Source organism: Filicampus tigris, chromosome 8 (assembly GCF_054856515.1).
Source record: "Filicampus tigris isolate MCC_2025a chromosome 8, RoL_Ftig_1.0, whole genome shotgun sequence".
Lineage (NCBI taxonomy): Eukaryota > Metazoa > Chordata > Actinopteri > Syngnathiformes > Syngnathidae > Filicampus > Filicampus tigris.
Genome location: NC_141224.1, coordinates 8,227,075 through 8,246,824, shown reverse-complemented (window position 1 = coordinate 8,246,824; position 19,750 = coordinate 8,227,075). Strand labels below are relative to the sequence as shown.

Genomic DNA, 19,750 nt, shown 5'->3' with positions numbered 1-19,750 from the left:
AGGACATCTTACCTGACTGTGTTGTGAAGTGGTGGGAAAGTGAGAGGAAATTAAAGTTAGATCAATTTCTTTCAGATCGTACACTTTGATACTTTAATTCAATAAAAAAGTGTCCGAAAAAAAATTGTGACCTTGAATTATCATTATGCTCTTAAAAATAGTCTCAACTCATCTTTCATCATTGAAATGAATGGAAATACCATTAATCCAGGACAGCAGCCCCCCCAAAAAATTGCAACTTGTTTTTTAATTAACCCCAATCTTTTAATAAATAAAACAACACAATATTGTACAGTATAAAAATATGAACACATAAGAAAATTAGGAGGGTCATGCACAGGGAACCATTCAAGCTTGGACTGCCACTGGAAATATGGATTGTTTAAAGGTTTATAACTACCGCAACATTGATACTAGTTTTCTTAGCCTGTCTATGGCAGTTTGCATTGTGTATTAGCTTTAAGATAGCAGACTTTCATAAAGCAGTTTTATGTGTTTTGGTAAATACAACAACTCTTTGTTTTATGTTTAATTTCACAGTAAACTTCATCAGGGTAAGGGTCCTTAACCACCGGGCAATGGATCATCCCAACCACAGGATTCGGTACCAGGCCGAGAATAAAAAAAAAATATATATACATATATATATTTTTTTTCAAAGCAGAAAGTATTTTGCATTTTTCAAACTTAACACTCCAATTCAAGATTCATGTAAACTACTCAAACATATTTACAAGTTTACAGCCTGCAGTAACGCAGGTGTGGGGCAGTTAAATACCAGTTTGCTCTCATTTGAATTGTACTCACCACAACACACAATGAGTGAACCCCTGTCAATATGCCAACTAGGAGCGCCAACAAACAGCAAAACATCTGCAAGAAGACACAATTAACAAATGTACCACAACGTTTACATTCAGCTAACAAACCAACAAGTTTAAATGCATGATAGCATGATTAGTTCAAAAGAGAGGCTTACTGGTACTTTAAAAGGCATCTTGACTTGTGAGAATGAGTCTGCACTTTCTTCATTTTTATACAGGCACTGTCTCACACGATAAAGCCACTGGCTAATCTAGACAAACACACCAACATCAAATATGATGGAATGCTTAAGCTAGTTGTTCAGATGATATATCATCTATTTACACAGAGAACAGCTTCTTAGGTGAATGCAAATAAAAAAGACATCACAGCCACTAAACGCTGCCAATGATCACCTTGGAATGGATTAGTCCTTACCGGATGAAGAAGACGCACCCGATCCTTGTTTTGGACACTGGCTGACTTCATTTTAGTATTATAGTGGATCCCCCCCCTATATAGCGGTTCATTGTTTACTCTCACAAAATAGTGTGGATTTTTTTGTTGTTGTTGCAGTATGTAATAATGTCGGATTTTAGTTTTGTGCAGTACCACATTGTGCCACAACAGACCCGGCAGCATTGAACACTACTGGAGGAGATGGTGCGTAATTAAAAGCGAGAAGAAGAGTCAGAGAAGGTCCCAAATTCCAATAAAAGTAATTGTTCACGCAGAGTGGACAGAATATATGACTGTGAGTATTGTTGTATGCGCTTGGTTGTATGTGTTGCTGTTGCATGTGTGTTAAAATAGCGGCATTTTGAAGAGCTGGGCATCGTCCCTTCGTCTCCGAGTTTCTGTCCTGCATATTTAATCGAGCCACGTGGTCCCGGCCCGTCCCTTGTCGGTGACAGCCAATCGGCGTCGAGAATGAACTTTCACGTCACACGCAGGCGCCACACGATCAGACACGCCGCCAAATGAAGAAAAAATATCACACCAAAACAGCTGACACACACACGCGCACAAGCGTGGTGATCGGTGAAATGAAAAAAATTTGGGGCACATGTCATTGCGTCTGTAGGACCGCAAAGCAGACAATACTCTTTCATTTTTTATTTTTTCCTTACTCGACCGCATGTCAGGAGTGTGGTACCAGCTTATCTTCATAAATGCTATGATTTGGTCATGTGCTTCAATACTGACCTTTCAACTATTTCTTTAAAGTATAAGTCAAGTCAAATTTTTTTAATAAAAACAAATGTTTTATGTGGCCCCTAGTATTCTAATTAATATTGCGTTCTTGGAATAAGCAGCAAAATCCATGCATTTTTATCCGTCTCAGGCGGCGGCCATTTTGCCTTGTACTGCCACTTTCTGTCAACTGAAAATTATATCTCAGTTGCTTAGGGCTAAGGTAACAACCAATTACAGTTCAGCTTGCGACGTGACTAAGGTGATGTGACCAAACTCAGAAAACAGGTGAGCCGTGGTAGGTCGTTGCCTGAGCCCAGAACAACTGTGATGTCATTTTCAGTCGACAGTAAGGGGCAAAATGGCCGCCCACTGAGATGGATTAAAATGTGTTTAGACTAGTTGGGGGCACGTATAACATGTATAACCAAAAATTTGACTTGACCTCCTCATTAATAATGTCATTAAAAAAGAAGTGTCACTATTTGCACTTTGGCATAGGAACAGAAAAAAAACAGACACAGAACAATCCCGCCGGCACCATGTTGGTGTCCTCTGATCTATGCTAATTTCCAGTATTCAGTCTATGGCATTTCATTTTATACGTTAACCTTATTGGAAAAAGATTTAATTATTAATTTGGACTCAGTTTGCTGTGGTTTCACTGCACAACATTTTTTGTCAACTGCCTCGAGGAGTTTTGCCTTGCATATGAGACAAGACATCACTTTTAAGATACATAAACTGCGTGTTGAGTAAACCAGATGATTCCTCACTCGCAGCCACTGTGTCCTTTGTGTTTATTTTCACCACATCATGTTGACGGCGGTATCTGAAAGAAAAAAAAGACATCACTGCTGGCTGCTCTTTGATCTGCGTGACACTACACCACCCATTTATAATATATTTGCAGTCTCGCGCAGAGCTTGACACTAGTATGCTTTTGTTATTATCCGGTTTGGTTGAACATTTTGGTATTTGAATATACAATGTTTAATTCTGTTTTGTTGTTAGTTTTAAAGGAACCTGCAGCGGGGGAGTGACAAACAGCCTGAAGCAAGAATGCTGTGCGTCTTATTTTGAGGACTGCGAGTGAGTTGTGATGACAGGCGCTAAGGAATAAGAAACTAAAAATGTGTGTTTTAATAAGTTTGAGTGTTTTTCAACGAGTTTAAATGTGTATAGGACGAATAAAACTATAAACTATATGCCCGTGCTTGATTTAGATCTCACTGATCTAAAGTCTCATGCTGACATCACCCACTATGATAGTTTGAATTTTTTAATGTAACACCAAATTGTATCACTTTCTGAAGTGTTCCATTTGGATGTTCCATTGCGATGATGATGATGATGATGATGATAAAGCGGTAGTTTGCAGGTGTACCAAACACGATGAGTCATCATTTTAAACACAGCTGCCTAGCATCCATCCCCATTAAAATGTAAACAAACGAGACCGGGTGGGAATAATCCACATCTGTGGGAATAATCCATATTTCTCATCTCATCTATTGAAATGTTGAGAGCAGTCGCTCGCGTCACCTTTTTCTTTTTTCATTTTAACAAGCTGACAATGTGAAAACGAAGCTTTGTGCTAGGGCAGCTTTTGTAATCTCTTGAGGCACAATAATCATCTTGACTGTTTGTTCTTTCTGTGTGTGAGTGTTTTCAAATATTGTCTTGTTGCTGTTTTAATGTAACTTGTGTTGATTTCCTCACCAAGATTATAAGTTTACATTTATATTGTGAAGCAACACATGTAGACAAAAATGGCATAATACTCATCATAGATATTTATTCTTTTCTACAAAGAACGAGTGTAGGAAAGAGCTGCTATGAATTAGTCAAAATTGTGCACACACTGTTTAATTATTAACATTCTATTTAATTATTTTATTGCTATATATTTTTACAATGTACAATATTAGAGAGCTCTACTTTCTTAACTAAACACGCATTATATGATGGGTACAAGAATTCTTTTGAGTGTTCTTTATAATCAGTTCATTAAAGATATTTATTCAAAAGATTCATTCACTGAATTCTTCATTTTTTTGTCCCCCACGGAATAAAAAATCCTCGAAAATTCCCTTATTCTTGGATTCTTTTTTTGTTTTGTTTTTTGGTCTAACCAATCCTCCATCATTTGCTGAAAAAGTTCCCTATTACCTGTTTTTGCGCAATGTTCAATTTACCGGTACAGTACATGTAATATTACGTATTTGCTTTGTGGCATCTTGGTACCAAGGAACTATGTTGAAGTGAAGTGAGGAGCTTTGTGCAGTGCTTTTCGACCAATTTGTGAGATCTATGGGCGCTTATAAACCTTTTTAAGAGGGGCTTCAATTATTCACAAGTTTTCCATACTCGCTGCAGGGTTGCATCGCAAATACCAAAAGAGGTATTTCCCATTTACCTTTAAAACTTTCCCCAAATTCTGTCATCGGTTTTAACTGATTAACAGTGCCACAAAATCACTTTAAGGTCACAACCATTCTTTCAAATTAAGCAACATGATCCATCCACCTTCATTATTAAAAGGCATAGGAATCAATATCAGCGACACTGGCTTTGTAATTTATATTGTATCGGATTGATTCTAAATCTTGCAGTGCCACAAAGAGAAACTACAAGGTTTCAATGTTAAAAAGTACAGATTATTTAAAAGTACTGTACTGTATTACTATAGTCTATCGGTGTTAGCAATACAGGCTTAAAATTTACTTGGTATCATATTGATATCAAATCTTGCATTATGGCTCACCTCAACGAGACAGAGCAAGGTTTGAATGCTTGGGGTAATTTTTCAAATGTGTCAGTATTGGCATCGGTAGTGTTTGCTAATGAATGCTAACGTGATGTTAAACACCATAGACGGGATAATGGTAATTAGCATAGGTGTTACGGTAATTATAAACTTTCAAGAAACTGCTACTTAAACACACAAGGCACAGGAATGCATACAAACAGAGCTTATAAAAATACTCACAGGCATATATTCACTCTCCTCTGCGGAAACAGAGTTGGTTAGTTGTGAACCTTCTCTGCCCGTTCTTCTTGCTCCTAACTACACTGTACCTTTTATGGTAGACCCCAGTGCTGCCCAGCGTGTTGAACTGCAATATAGCTGGGGTTCACTGTACTTAGTATCAGATCAATACCTAATCTTGCAGTATGGCACACTAATAGAGGACAGTACAAGATTCGGATGGGGTGATTTCAACCCCTTCCAGAGTGGCTTTTAATGAGAAAGAAAGTAGCGCACATGAGCTAAGAGCCAAGATATTGGAAGTAATAGCAGCCTTCAAGTAATCATCAGCAGTTGCATGGAAACTGGCAGCCTAATGCACCAAGCGAGCAAGCTGAAAATAATGTGTGCGTGGAAAAAAAAAAAAAAAAGGAAATTTCACGTATCTTTTGTTCGTAGGGGGAGGGCCTAATTCACACAGCTTGACATGCTCCACTCTAGCTATAGTATGTGTCCATGTACAAAGGCTTTTTTCTTATTGTATTGTCTGGCAGCAAAAGTACAAGTATCTTAGGAAGGTAACTAAATGTTCATCTTTTATTTATAAGGACTTCAGGGATGGGCACCTTAAATAATAAGGGGGGGGGGGCAATTTTTCAATAGTGCTACTGGCAATATATGTATTTGAGTTTTGAAAGTGGTGTATCTATTCTTAATTACTGCTGTCTTGCCAAGGCAATAGAGTGGCAAACAATCCTAATTCACCCTTTGGGTCTTTATGCATCAAAAGGTGTCACAACTACAGATTAAAATGTGCTTCTTTAAATGTAATTGTAACAATAGATAAAACTATTCTATATGTTTTGTATTTTTACTTGATACAATTTTTCATTCCATAGATGATTTGTCAAACACATGCAGTGTGTGGAGACTGGGAAAGAAATTCTTGACGACATTATGAAGTGAGAACGTCCTCCCAAGTCATGTATGTTGTATAACATGGTGAAATATGTGTAAAATGTATAACATCATTCAGTAGCCCACAGGTTGAGTGCACCTGGAGTGCAGTCAGTGGTGCCACTGTAAATGTGTTGAGGATTTGCGCCCCACACTCAGTCTTGGCTCTGTTTGAGTTTTCTTCCTTTACTCTTAAAAACAATCCCTGAAGTTCAAAGTTAGTTTTCTTTTATGTGTAAAGCTACCTGTGCATCAGAAGACTTTGAGAAGATTTGTAAATGACCCTTGGAAATCTATCATCTCACACCTGTTTTCCACAGCCTAGTCTCAGACTGAGATTTTACATTTCGAAGATTGTGAATTTTGAAGAGTCAGTGTTTACAAGACTACAACTAAATTCTTAAGGCACCTTTTCCCACAATGCAAATTTTCCCCATCATGCGGAGTTGCGTTTTCGCCAGTGTTTCCCCTTCGTCCCTGCTGCTCTTGGTATTGTTTCCGTTTTGGTTTGAGCTCATCTATGGCTGTGTCACATCACCGTAAAGACTGAAAGACTTTTATCAAATACGTTTGATTGTAGCTGTGTCCAAATTCCCAGGCTGTGTCCTCAAGGAGCCTTCGCAGGCTGGATATTTCGAAGGCTCCTCCTCATGCAGCTTCCATAGACTGCATAAACCTTGGAAAATTTGGACAGTGTACTCAGAAGCAGCCTTCCCTCAGGGCCCGTCTCCATGGAATTGAAGGTCAGATTTGAAGGCTAGATTCGAAGGCTACATTAATTCGAACACCAGTATGTGGTCAAGTTGCACCGGAAGTGGCATCATGTGGCAGACAAATTTGGCCTTTGAAGGACGCAGAATGCTGTGTTCAGACTGGAGGTGCATAGAATATATTATTGTAAAGTAAAATGGGTTGACTTCCTTTTTAAAGTGCCTTGAGATAACTTGCGCTGGGAATTGTCACTATGTAAATAAAACTGACTTTACTACTTCACAGGTTAGGAAATTCGACTTTACATAGACGCTGCTGGAATTGGGAGCCAGTTACTCTCTACCGCCACATGTAGCTAAACAGTTAAGTAGAGTGGAAAAAAACAACTATCCACTGAATTATGTAGATAAAGTAATATTGGCGTATTTTGATTTTTTTTTCTAACAAACTACAACTAGGTGACGAGGAAATATGACTAAAGTCGGGTTTTGTATTTGATTTTGGCGTGAAAAGGCGACGTTTCTAGGTGGCTGTTTTTCTCACATTGTACACTAGGGGGTACTGCCGTCTAGCTACAAACATATGTGCTGTTACAGCGACACACCTGTTTCCTGTTCACTACAGGAAATGGAGAGACTGCTTTAACTCAAACTAGAATCGATAATAAATTACTCCCACCTTCAGTAAATCAAGATAAAGTAAGATTTACCTTGTTGTAATGGAAGGATCTTTGCGACAGCTCTGGTACTGTATCTCATTAGAATGTGTACCTAATGAAGTTTCTGTTGTAGTGGAAAACACATTTGTACAAAGTTAATCAGTGCGTTGTTAAAGTTAACCAGAAAGAAAACAAGAAGAGTATGAAAAAATATGGAAGCAACGATGGAAGGATGAAAGTGGGAAACACTGATGGTGAGGAACAAAACAAAAATGACAGGAATGAAGGGTTCACTACAAAAACAAAGTTGGGTGAACTCAATTTCAAGGCAACAAACTTTGATTCAAGTCAATTCAAGTCAACATTGTAAGCGTTGCTGTCTTGAAAATAGGCTTTCCTGCAATTCACAACAAAGAAACAAGAGTTTACAGAACTGCTGTCTCTTGTATTGTACCACCAACTTAAAGATATGAGGACAAACAACTCAGCAAATTGTTTTGGAGCCAACAACTTGCTTGCCTTGTGCTAAGATTGTTGCCAAGTGTCAATACTTTATATTTTGAAGTGGTTGTAACTTCAAAGACTTTTAGCGCAAAAAAAAAAAAAAAAAATACAAATAATTTTTTTTACAGTGGTTTACAACCCTCCTGGCTACAACCGTATTTTGAAATCCTAATTTGGATTTATAAGACATAACTGTGTTTAATCAATGCAATTGTAATAAGCGTGACACTGATTTTATTTTGTCAAGTTGTTGCACAAAATAAAAGGATCTGTATCCAGATACATGTTTAAAGTTGATGGATAGTCTGCTTAAAAAAAATCAGGATTCAGATGACTTTATTTCGTGCAACCACTTGATGAAATAAAATTGAGTAAATGATGCACGACACGACTGGTTAGCACATCCACCTCACAGTGCAGAGGTCGTGAGTTCGAATCCGGCCCCGGCTTTCCTGTGTGGAGTTCGCATGTTCTCCCCGTACCTGCGTGGGTTTTCTCCGGGTACTCCGTTTTCCTCCCACATCCCCAAAACATGCACGGTAGGTTAATTGGACACTCTAAATTACACCTAGGTGTGATTGTGAGTGTGGATGTTTGTTTGTCTCTGTGTGCCCTGCAATTGGCTGGCAACCAATTCAGGGTGTCCCCCGCCTACTGCCCGAAGACAGCTGGGATAGGCTCCAGCACGCCCGCGACCCCTGTGAGGATAAGCGGTATAGATAATGGATGTGATTGTGAGTGTGTTTGTCTCTGTGTGCCCTGCGATTGGCTGGCTACCATTTCGGGGTGTACCCCGCCAACTGCCCGAAGACAGCTGGGACAGGCTCCAGCACGCCCGCGGCTTGGATAATGGATGGATGGATGGATGAACAATCATCACTGACTGCCGATTTCCAAACTAATAATCCATTAATTTGTATTCCCATTAAACATTATTTGGTTTCACAGTCATTACGGCCCAGCTATGAGGGAAGCCGTAAATACAAAGCGGCCCGTGCCAAACATGAGTTTGACATCCCTCCCCAAATACTGCATGTTCATGTTGAAGTCCCATTTGAGGTTTGTCTTGAGTCCATCCCCAAAAATCATGCAGGCCCCTTCAACTCTAGTATTTCCCCCCTCCTCTACGTTCCATCCCGCCCCCTCCCCTCGCGTCTCCTCAGATGGATTCTTCAGCCAGTCGAGTGGAAGCTGCACGGCAGACGTAGACTCGAGGCTGCCGGGTCACAACACTCGCATCCAGACGATCACGTGAACGCGCACGCACACGCAGTCAGAGGCGAGTGAGCGCACACACACGCACGGAGGGGGGGAAGAAGAATAAGAAGGAGGAGGAGGTGGTGAATAATGTGACAGGATGTGGTTTCCCTGAGCAGGCAAAACATCCGCGCGCACCAAGCGGGGACTTGGAGTGTCTTCGACCCGCTTTGAGAGGACCGTGTTCGACCACGGAGGAGAGCTCGGAACCGACACCGCCTTAACACGGCCAACCTTCGTCCACGCGTGGGATGCTTCGCTCCGCGTGACGCTCGCGCTCACTCTACTTTGATCCACAGCGAGAGGTAAGTTCGCTCGAGCGCTTATCAGCATACATTTCCACCTAACATACGATATGCTCAAAGATGAAATAAACGCAATGTTGAGTGCGTTTTGCGTTTCCGGCCCGCAAAGTTGATCGTTTCGTTTGTTGGCCGTGACACGCGCGGACAAGTTTGGCACACGTACGCGCGCGCTTGCCGACGTCACGTGACTTTACCGGACTTTCCCAGGAGTGCCAATCACGCGTGTCGGTTTCACCTGGATCGGCCAATTATGACGCCCGTGAACACACGCACGCACGCACGTACAGTAGGCCTACTTCGGTGCGTGATGGTCATGATCGATAGTGGAGCAGCCAATGGTCGTTTTTCCTAGTCCTTGAATGTGTAACTGTCAATGTCACCATGTGTTTTGCAACACAAAATGAAAGCAAAGTAAATTAAAAAAACTTTTTATATAGTTTCCATGTTTTTTTTTTTTTTTACTTTGTTTTGTTGTGGTATCGCCATTATATCATACTAAATATGACAATAATACAGTGAATTAAGACGTACAAATATAATTCCCAAACGTATGCCCAACCTAAACAGTTTAAAGCTGCCTATATTAATATCTGAAACATTACATATACGACGAAGTATGACCCACAAACAATATCGTTTCAAACTTATCTTACAGTATATTGCTCTTAAAAGGACAATGTGTAGCATTCAGTGCCATCTAGTGGTCAATTAAAAGAATGCAATGACCTAAGATGGAAGCGCGTACATTTTGAAGCACACGCACTACGCTGCCACTGAGAAACCACACGTCACAAGCCTACCAACATTTTCTTCAGCAGAGGGGCAAGAAAAATGTCATCACAAACAACTTCTAGTATTCCCTCAAGTCATGAAGTAAATGCATTTCATTTGTTACACATGCAGTAGTCATAATGCTGAGGAACTACATTCGCTAAGTTTGGCTCCTGCGAGTATCTGTAGCACAAAGATCACAGCGAAACATGGCAGCCTCCTCTAGGGGAGGCGCGCCTATGTAATATAATTAGAGATGACTTCACCTACGATTATATAAAAATAATTACGTTTACGTGATAGAGCATATTTTTTTTGCATATTGTTGAAATGCATAGTGGGTTTTTAAAATGAATGATCATTGAAAATTCAAAACATTCGACACATTGTCCCTGATTGAAAACATTTTTGCTTCGCCGCATAATGTTATAGTATATTACAACGACAGCATCAAATGAGAGACCGGAGAATCCTCTGTAAATTGGACGATTGAAAGAATCTGTAAATTGGACGATTGAAAGAAGAGATGCGAAAAACCAGATTAGCGATTAGTCAACTTCAACTTCGTTAAATTATGCAGAGCAGTATAATCGACTCAAGGAAATCAGTTCAAAGAATACAACTTGTACAAACGACACTACAAAATGGCCAACTCACTATATAGGGCAAAATAGAATAGAATAGAATGGAATATTCTACAGAATGACAAACAAAACCATCGAAGTTTCCCGAGATACGAGCCGTTGTTCGGACAATTTCTTGTTTTGACGAAATTACAAAAATTCAAGAGATGAATGAGCACTGTATGAGGAGTGAACTCAACTCACTTTACAACAAGCAACAGTTTGGCTTCAAGCTGTTTAATTCCACTCCCAGTTGAAGTTTACTGTCAAAGTACGCTTAAAACAAAAAAACGTACACTTTGTGTACTTAAAACAACCACAGAACGTTGTGCTAGCTTAATGCTAACACATAACAGACAATATAACAACACTCACTGGCATATATACAAAGTACAAAAATAGATAAACTTGCGAATGGTGACTAGGTGGGGCTCACCGTATTGCGTAATCACAGTGTTGTCCTGACATTATACATTATACTTTCGCAACGTGAGTTACTGTGCGTGATCCCGGGTTAAATGGGAAAACAAGCTGAGGGATGTCAGTGAGAAGGAAGTAAGGGGGCATGAGAGAGGAAAAGGCGTGTGTGTGTTTGTGTCTCTGCATGCGTGTGTGCGCGTGTTTGTGTGAGAGTGAGAGTGCAGATAATTAGTTCCAGCTGGTGGCCCGTGGAGTTAACTTTGCACTGTTGGTACACACACACACACACACACACACACACACACACACACACACACACACACACACACAGTGAGCATGTACACACACATACACGCACCGTTGTAAATGTGGAAGTGATTGGCGTTGCGTCACATTGCAGCCATGCCACCGAGCTCCAGGAAAGAGGTCAAAGTTGAACGAATGGCCGCACTAATGCTTACGAAACGCATAAAGTTTTGTTTTCCTTCCTTTCCTTCTTCCGCGCTCTGCGCTCCAGATGTTTGCGTCCCCAGTCAGGCGTGACATCGCCTGAAACCTGACTTCAGCTAGCGTCAAAGGCGTAAGCCTGCAAGTGCACTTTGTTTCTTCTTTGGATTTTCCATGATAGTACTTAATCCTAAAGGAGCAGTCTCAGCAGAGCTGGTTAAGATAACAGAAGGTTAAACACATTTATTTTGTTACACTTGTATGACAGTTAATAATGTTTAACGTTGGACCACAGCAGAGAATGTTGTTTAAAGACTGGTCCGTGCAATAAATAAATGTTATGATATATTCATCCGTTATCTGGACTGCTCATATATATATATATATATATATATATATATAAATTCCCACAGCAACTCTCCAGCATTCACAATTGCACCACGTGCATAGCTAAGTTGCTCGCTAAGCACGTTTACACTCACAGCGCAGTGGCGCCCCCTGGGGAGGCGCGCCTTCTGCTTTGAAAACAACTTTAACACGGACGGTGACGTGGGTACAAGTGGACGTTGGGGCGTACTTTCACAACGTGGACACTTCCTTTGATTGGCTGTTTACCGCTGTGTGTCATTGTCTGCTTTAATGACTTGATGTTTGTGTGTGTTGTCACTCCCGTGTGGGCTGTTGGATGTCATTAAGGTAAATTGACTGCTGACTCAAATGGTTTCTCCTCACTAAAAGACAAACGAGGAGGAGTTGAGGAGCTTTCAAAGCGCACCAATGTAAACACAAAACTAGCAACTTTTGGAGGGACGTTATATTCCCACAGCAGCAACTATTCTCGACAATAGTCTTCATTTTGAAATGGGCTAATTTATTGTGGCCAAAAGAAGACCATGCATGCAAAGTGGAACAATTCAATTTGGTTCGATTTTATGCACTCAGAGCTTTAAAAACAATAACCGATTCTCTGATTAGAATTGTTTTTTGTTACACCCCAGCAAACACTATTTTGAAAACCCAACTCTTGTTTGAAACCCTAATTTGAAACCCTAACCCTTGTTTGGAACGCTACCCTTGACTTCAAACCGCAATTGGAACTCTAGTTTGAAACTGTACACCCTGTCTTCAAATCTCAATTTGAAACCTTATCCCATTGCTAATCTGAAACACTAATTTAATTGAAACCCTTATTTGAAACACTAAACTTGTCTTCAAACCGTAATTTGAAACCCTAATCTTGTTTTGAAACCCCAATCTTTGGTCGAAATGCTGTGGACTGCTACCTCGAACCCTAATTTTAAAGCCCACGTGATTATTGTTGACACAGGTGTCAGCGTAGCCTTACTTCCCGTTATTTAACCCCCTGTGGATTCAAACTGTATGACTCCTCCGTTCCACTGGTGTTAAACTGTCTGTTTTGTTTTGGACCACGTGACCAGTCAGACAAGACGCTGAGCGACCGGTCTCCAGATAAGTGCTGCCGTTTTCATCTCGAGCAGTGCCATCTCCATTGCATTTTTTCCCCTCCTGCTGGTGCTGCTGCTGCTGCTGCTGCTGCAAAAAAAAGCTGTTCTGTGAGGTCTCAGTTTTCATTATTTTCCCCTTCCTCCCAGCAAAGCATCCGTCTTTGAGATGTATCATCACTGTCGACGAGCTAACATGTGCCTGTATGGTATAGTCGTTATAGTCATGCAAGGATCACTTACTTGTCTTATAATGACCGCGTAGGAAAATTGCAGCGCTTATTGATTGTGTAATGCGCACGCGTCGATAAACGTCAAAGGATCTAACAACTTCAGCTACAGGCGAGTTTATTATGATATTTTTATGAATTAAGGAGCCCGGTTGGAGCAACTTTATATGTAACTTTCTCCATCTTTGAGAAGCCACGCCAGTACTGGGGGCCGATACGATACGAATGTTGATAAACTGCCAATAATGTGAAATACATGATACCATTTATGGCTAGTCTAGATGCAATTTAATTCACTCAAATTGATGTGATAGCATCATCACCAATACAATTGTGATAAGATTTATTCCTATTATGATACAATATCATTCATCATTAACTCCAGTTATGATACGATTCACTTCAATTACGATACAATAAGATCTACTCCTTCACAATGGGACACAATCTGATACGATTCGCTCCAAGTATGATTTGATATGATCTAATTACATTTTGCCCCCCTCCCATTTCCGTTGTGTTGAATGTTTATCAGCGTTTTGTGGACTTTTTTTTTTAGGTTTTACTTATGATTTTTTCTCAATGCATTTCAATGGGTGTCAGTCATATGCAAATTTGGGCAATTTGTGGGCCGGGCCAATCCCCTACCAATAGCGGTGGGTCGCTTGTACAGTAAATAAACAAGTTATTTAAAAGATTGGATAGATGGGTCCAGCTTCTGGTCGGATCGGTAATCGGTTAGCGGTTAATTTTTTATTTTTTTTAACTGATTGGCTTCAAAATGCTGATCCTAAGAGCCTAATTGCAACACAAAACGATTCATTCCAATTATAATGTGATACGATTCACTCAAATTTAGGGCTGCAGCCATCAAATATAGTTGGAATTGAATATTCAACTTTTTTTTAAAATTATCCCATTGATAAATGGAGTAATTGTATAAGCATTGATTTTTGCCTTTACATTACAACATGAACTTGAGTGTTTTCAGTTACAAGCGTGGTCCTGGAATGAATTAAACTCATATATCAAGGCAGCATTGTAATTCACTAATACGATCGAGCCAAGAAGATTCCATAGATCAGTAAAATACCTCCATCCAAGTGTTTCGCAATTTTACCACATTTGTGGCAAACATTGCTATTGTATCTCAGATTTGATAGGTTTTCATTTAGAAAATGATGACCATGCATCTATGACTGTCATTTTTTTTCTTATATCTTCCTCTCCAAACACAACTTTGAATCCCTTCATGTTTGCAAGCTTTCAGATAGTCGACGTGCTGCGGGCTGTTTGCAACCGTATGGCTGAGATGGTGGTTGTTTTTTTTTTTTTTTTGCGTTGACAAATCCCGGCGTGGACGGATTATGCGGTGAAAATCAAACTCATGACTGCCCAAGGCTTGCGAGAGGAGCTGGGAAGCGGAGAGGAAGAGGAGGGAAGAGGAGAAGGTGGTGGTCCTGGAGAAAGAGAGAAAGTGACGATGAAAGAAGGGAGAGAGGCTGAGAGAGATTGCTGCCTATTATTCTTTTGAGAAGCCGACAGTCGGCGAGGGGCTCGTTCCCATGGCGATAGCTGCCTTCATCTGTCTGTGTATATGTGTGTGCGTGTATGTGTCTGGGCCTTGAGATGGCATGGAGGCGGCGGCAGGTTTTGGCCGGGGTCTGCATTTTGCCGCTTGCTCGCCACCTGAAATTGGTGGCAAATGTCAGACGTTGATGTTTACCAGGTCCTTCATCTTCATCATCTTCCACTCTTCCTTCATGGATTGCGTCAATGTGGTGATGTTTTCAATATTTTGAAATATACGAATTGTAATTTTTTACCCCTCCGATATTGCGATTGCAATTTAATATGCAAATTTCTCCAGGTCTTCTTCCCATGTGTTTGGTCACAAATTTAACTAATAATTTAATCAGTATTACAATAAACAATATCAGATTTGTTGAACTTAAACGCTTTGGGCTTTATGCTAAAATAAAGGCAAACGAACCATGTATTTATAAGGAAGACAGTTAGTTATTTACTTCAATTAGCATTGTTAACTTACGAAACACTTCGGCTTGCAGTCTTTTAACTACGACAACGTCACAGAATTTTACCAAAGCGGAAGGGGTTTAATGTGAATTGGCGACAATCGGCGTCAAGCGAATATGTATATAACAAAAAGCCTACCTACTGACCGAAATGACGATTTTTTTTTCCTCTTATTGCAGCCTTTACGATTTTAAAATTGCATTCTGCTACGTCGCGATGCCGGTTTGAATGCGATTAATTGTTCATGAGTACACCGCTGAAACCAAAACTTGCGTTGCACACATTAACTCCTCGGTGCCAGACTACGAAGATTACATATCGTCGCTTTTTGCGAGTCGTTGCGAGTTGAGTCACGAGTACAGTCAATCTCGTCGTGCTTTTTGCTAGCCACAAGACTTCCTGTTTACCCGTATGACTCTGAAGTGCGCCGACGTTCACGAATGAATCGACGGCATCTTCTCCCCTGACTCCTTTTGTTTCGCTGTTCCGCCGCGTCTTCATTTCACGCTCCTCAGTCCCGCGTGCCCCGTTTTCTCCCTTGATTGAGTTTCACCTTTCCCCATTCTCGCTGCTCACCTCATTAGCGAAGCCGCCGTCTGCTCATTTCCTCTTTTTGTCCCGCTACCACCCGCCAACAGTGCACACTTCCTGCAGCCCAAACCCCCAAGCCCACAATCATCAAGCCCCCGCACTTCCTGTCCTGTCTTTTCATTGTGTCCGGGCAAAACCATGTGACCGCGTTCCCTAAATAGACCCACACTTGATTTGGAAGAGAAAAGACGAAAAGGCCAAGCATCTGCTGTCATCCATTTAGCATTTATTCAGTTATGCATGCAATAATCCATCATCCCCTCTATGTTATTGAGAACAAATATTCTTCGCGGCCAAATCGTAGTTGTTCTTTCCCTCGGAGGGCTGTGAAAAGCATATTCTGTACGGTGAATCCTATGTCCATTACAGATTTTGAAGTGATCATTTTTTATGGGTTTTACAGCATAAAGGCAAGTCTGAATTTAGTTGCGCTCCTTCAGTGTAGTAGTACGTTGTGCCACAATATGCAGAGCAGCACTGACGTCTACTGGAAGACATGCGGCGCAATTAACAAATAGAGAACGAGGCAGAGAAGGCTCTCCAAAAGGATAAGGCCTTCCTTCAGAGTGCAACAAATTTTTTCCTGCAATTATTGTTAAATGCTCTGTTTATATGTGTTGCTGCTCTGTTTGTGTTAAAATAGCAGTTGTTTGAAGGTTTTTTCTTTTTCTTTTACTGTGACGTTTATGCTCATTTCAATTAGTCAGTCTATGACATTTCACTTTATATGTTAGCATTGTGCTAGTGGACCTTCGAAGAAAAACACTATACTGTCGGGTTGAATATTTTGGTATGTAAAAATACTGCTGTTAATCCACTTTTATTTCATAAATCCGTTTAACATTTAATTTCAAATTGAAACAGACTAATACACAGCAAGACGCCTCTCTGAAAAACTGTGCAAGTGAGATTCTTCTTTTTGTTTAATCAAACTGATGTCGAATGATCGCCTCCCGTTTTTTGATGGCAAGAGAGTGAGAGCAACCGCTAAGGAGCACTTCAACGTGTTTTGTTTTGTCACTTTAGTGTGTTTTAATCAATTTAGGAGGGGTAAAACCATAATGTTGTTTTTAGATGGTCTCATCCAGCCGTCTTTGCATCATCACTGTCCATTTGTTTATCCATCCATGCAGTAGTCTATCCATCTGCAATCTATTGTTATTCATCCATCACCCATCTGTTCATCAATTTATCCATCCATGTATACATCCGTGACTCATCCGTGCAGTAATCCATCCATCATTCCTCAATCTGTCCATAATTCATCCATACAATAATCCATCTACTGTATTCATCTAGCATCAATCCATCCAATTCAGCCATCCATCATACATCTATAAATGATCCTGTCATCTAGCTATTCCTTTATTTTCATTCATTCATACCTGCAATAATGCTTTCAGCCAGTATTCCTTCATCCATCCATCCATCCATTTGATAATCCAGCCAAACATCCAAAGTATATATATTTTTTCAATTCCCCTGTATGTTTGTTTAGTCATTCATTACATGAAGCAGCGGTTTGGTGTTTGGGATACGCTGCGACTTTACCCCCTTCTCCTCCTTCATGCTAGTTTGCATTTCATTTGGTCTCTGATGGGAACAAGGAAGAGCAAAGGCGTGGAAAATCAACCGTATTTACCCCCCCCCCCCCCCTTTATTTATTTATTTATTTAAAGAGGCTTATCCCGCCTGTACTTCCTTATTTCTTCTGCCTTTGAAACTTACGGTGCGAATGTTACATTTCCTACACGTTTTTAATGCTTTACGCTTGTCTACCTTTCAGACACTGCTCCGTATTACTATCGGTATAGCAGTCACACTGATTGTGTTGCAGAATTTGACGACAGCTAGTTGGGGTGCAGTCGTAACTGCGCTATGTTAATGTTGTTTTAATGTGCTTTCTCTATTCATGGGTTTTTCCTTCATGTCTTTGAACCTGATATTAAAATTAATGAGCTTGCTCGCTTCAAAAGTTTAACAATACTTACACTATCAAAGGGAAACGTATTACAAAGCGTCTGCTAGGACTGCACGATGTTGGCAAAAACAAAAATGACATTGAGATTTTTTGGGGGGGGGTTGCGATGTATATTGCGATGTTAAAAATAGAATTTTCACCAGATGACTTGAATAGATTTGTTTGGGAATTATTTGGTTAACTCACCGTGACATCATTGTATTCATATAATATCGTTTCATCCAGACTAAGGGGGTTCATCTGTGAATGATGATTGCTGTGTATAAAAGGGATCACAGCGGTCATGTCGCTGTAACATAATAGATTATTTAACATTGTATTTCACACTTCAACGTAAACAGCAGCAAAATATTAAACATATTTTAAACAACAAAATAAAAAGAGCAGGTGCACTAGACCCTTGAGTCATTTAAAAAAATAGGACAAAATAAAAAAACTCTAAAGCAGCAGTAGGGTTATAAACACCTTCAAACTAAATGATAACATATTAAAAAATTGAAAAGCAGGTGTACTAGCACCTGAGTTGTTTTCAAAAATATAAGATTAAGATAAGAAAAACTTTGCGAAACTGCACAAAGTTGTAAACAAATTAGAACAAAAAATATTAAAACTTAAAGAGCATGTGCATTATTCCCCTGAGTTGTTCATAAAAATATAACAATAACTAAAACGGTCTGCAAAACATTGCATCCGTGATTTGCCGGTGCTGTTTGGACTTATTATCATGAGGAGTTATACTGGCGAAGGCGTCTGTAATTGTTTTTCGAGTAGATGAAGTTTCACCTCGGGTCCCACTTCTTAGTTTGAACTGCTCATACAGGGGCTTGTGACGGCGATTGCAGCAACAACGGCGAGGCACTGTTGGCAAAGGATGTTTTGTTGTTCTGAATCTTCCTTTTTACAGCCGAAATACTTTCATATTTTGGATGTTGACTTTCTTTTGGGGACTAAATCCACTGCCGCTTCTGCCGCTGCTCCGTCGCCTGTTATTATATACAGACAGAAGAGTGGAGGGGGAGGGGCCGGTGATTGATTGGCAGGAAGGAGGAGGTGAGCGAGACAGGCTGTGTAAGAGCACGGAGTAGCTTTCTGCTTTTTTGAAGCAAAACAAATGTTTGCGTGTTCTAAGAAAAAAAAAAAAAAGTTAAAACATCGCACGTCCTACAATGTGACTATCGCGCATGCACACATCGGAATCACGATGTTCAAAAGACACATCGTGCAGGCCTAGAGGGCTGCATTGTTCTATTGTTCAAATGGGGCATTACTACAGTCCAATGTTGTTTTTATTCATATAATAAAACAAAGTTATTAAACAGTTAAAACAAAAGATTTGTAAGAATGCACTGCACAAAATTGAAAGAATGCATATTGTTGTTTTACAGAAAAGCTCACTAATCTGCCGGCTCATCATTTGTTCGGATGGTTCTGTTGTTTTTTTCCCCCCTCCGAGTTGCACCCTCCTCGAAGCCTGGCGGTAAAATAACAACAGTTTAGTCTGTCAAGAGGTTGGCTTTGGAAGATAACAAAAGGGAAAAAGCTTTGAAACTGAAACGAACTGACGGACTGATAAGAAAAAGAAAAAAACACAGATGTGGAAAGCCATCATTAAGGACGGATGTTTGAGATATGACTTGATTTTTGACATAATTACAGTTGAACTATGACATTATTAACCAAGCAAATACCCTTTGGGTCATTGTGTCATCAAATTAGGTCATAGAAAAAAAGTTACTCACTGTATGTGGAAAGCCGTTGTCAAGGGCCCTCCTTGACAATATTACTCAATTACTGTAGTTACAAATCGATTTCTAACATTATTACAG

At 40.1% G+C, this 19,750-nt stretch overlaps 1 protein-coding gene across 1 annotated transcript in view; it reads left to right on the top strand.

Annotated features, from left to right (window-relative positions):
- The first annotated feature begins 7,270 nt into the window (after positions 1–7,270).
- rftn1b (raftlin, lipid raft linker 1b) overlaps positions 7,271–19,750 on the top strand; it is a 77,786-nt gene continuing 65,306 nt past the window's right edge. The window contains exons 1-3 of the mRNA XM_086038852.1: positions 7,271–7,549; positions 8,963–9,078; positions 9,176–9,361. The gene's annotated coding sequence lies outside the window, so the exon portion shown is untranslated. The remainder of the gene's footprint in view (positions 7,550–8,962; positions 9,079–9,175; positions 9,362–19,750) is intronic.